Below are 2,028 nucleotides of genomic sequence, written 5' to 3'. Positions count from 1 at the left end.
GAAGCATGTCTTGCTACTGCCTTATTTTTGTTGATTTTATTCATGACAAGAATTGTCAGTATGAGAATATATCTTTTATGCAACCAACTTAATAAAGAAGTCAGAAATTAAAAAAAAAAAAAGGAAGGAGGAGAAAACACAACATGGTCCATACAGTGTGGTCATGGGGAGGGAAAGGACAGCACAGGGAACACATTGGAACAACTACACATGAGATCACATGGTACTAGATGTATGGGGCGATCATTATATAAGTTATATGAATGTCTAATCCCAGACTTGTACACCTAAACTAACACATTATTGTACATCAACTATATTTGAAATATTAAAAGTATTTTTAAATAGAAGATATATGAATCTTGCATTCATTACACAAACGGAATAGTTTCTTAACTGTCTTTAATAAAAATGGAGGATTTAAAAAAACCTTATATGATGACCTGGGAAGTACATTAAAAACATTTCTGCCACATTCCCAAGTATCATGTACCAGGCAGATCATGTGTGTGAGCGGGGCAAGCCTCTTTCGCATGGGATCCCATGTTTACATTTTTTAAAATTGAGCCCTAAGTGGTTTGTCTCCATGGATGGAGCATAGGTCTGGGAATGTGCTTGGAATGTGGTCTCAATTACCAGTAGGGGGCGTGCAGGAGGCAACGGATCCATGATTCTCTCATATCATGGATGTTTCTATCTCTCTTTCCCTCCCCCTTCCTCTCTGAAATCAATAAAATAATATATTTTAAAAATTTGATTTCAGAGAGGAACTGAGAGGGAGGCAGAGATGGAAACATCCATGATGGGAGAGAATCATGGACAGGCTGCCTCCTGCACGCCCCCCATTGGGGATCTAGCCTGCATCCCAGCAGGTGGTCTCACCAGGAATAGAACCCTGACCCCTGGTTCATAGGTCAATGCTCAGCCACTGAGCCACACCCGGCCTGGCCCATGTTTACTTAAAAGAATTAATGACACGGACACTGGAATTCCTGAGATTTGGTGAATTGGCTCACACTTTCTCAAAAATGAGCGTACCTTCTCCCTTCAGGAAATATCACCTGGCAGGTGACAACTCACCGTCCTGTTGTCTTGATACAATGTCAGCCCCCAAGAGAAAACCAGAATGTTGGAACAGGTGTGTCCCACCACGTGAGCTAGACCGCTCCCCAGTCCTGACAGCTTTTCTAGGGGGCTCTGTGGGAACACAACACCTGTGAACTCATGACATGATTCAATACATCAGCACGGTAAGGTCTCTGGGACTTAGAGACACAAGGTGTCACTTTACATAACCTGCATGAGGACCAGAGCCACCCAGCCTGACAGCCCTGGGGACTGTGACAGAACAGAACAGAAAATACTCAATATTCCCCAGCCAGCAGGGCTCGGTGGTTGAACATTGACCTATGAACCAGGAGGTCACGCTCACCTCGTTGTCAGGCAACTGCCCGGATTGTGGGCTCCATTCCCAGTTGGGGCGTGAAGAAGGCAGCCAATCAATGGTTCTTTCTCATCATTGATCTTTCTATCTGTCTCTCTCTCTCCCTCTCCCTTCTTCTCTGAAATCAATATAAAATATAATTTTTAAAAAACATGAGTTCTGTTATCTCACAGGCAGTGACATGCGACATGGATTAATAACTGTTTCACTCTGTGTGACTCCGTGAGTGGTCACTAGGACAGTCGTCAGCACACACACAGGTTATCTGGGCGCCTGCCTGTGTGTGAGGCCACACAGAGATGGTGACACCAAAATCTTGGAAAGTCCCTGAACAGCACAGCGCCCGGGCCAGGCCTCGGGGACAGTGTGAGGGTCAGGACCGAGTCCCAGGGCCCAGGCCTGCGCTCAGGGCTCCGCAGGGACAGAGTCTGGGGGAGTGGACAGCTCCTTGTGGGTGACTCCCCAGGCCCCTGGTTTCACTTCTCTCTCAACCTGTGTCTGCGCCTCCTTCCTGGAGACTCTTGACGCGGTCCCATTCCTTACTCCCATTGGCTGAGCGGTTTCCAGAGCAGCCAATCAGAGTC

Source organism: Myotis myotis, unplaced genomic scaffold (assembly GCF_014108235.1).
Source record: "Myotis myotis isolate mMyoMyo1 unplaced genomic scaffold, mMyoMyo1.p scaffold_m19_p_42, whole genome shotgun sequence".
Classification (NCBI taxonomy): Eukaryota; Metazoa; Chordata; class Mammalia; order Chiroptera; family Vespertilionidae; genus Myotis; species Myotis myotis.
This window is presented reverse-complemented; position numbering follows the sequence as displayed.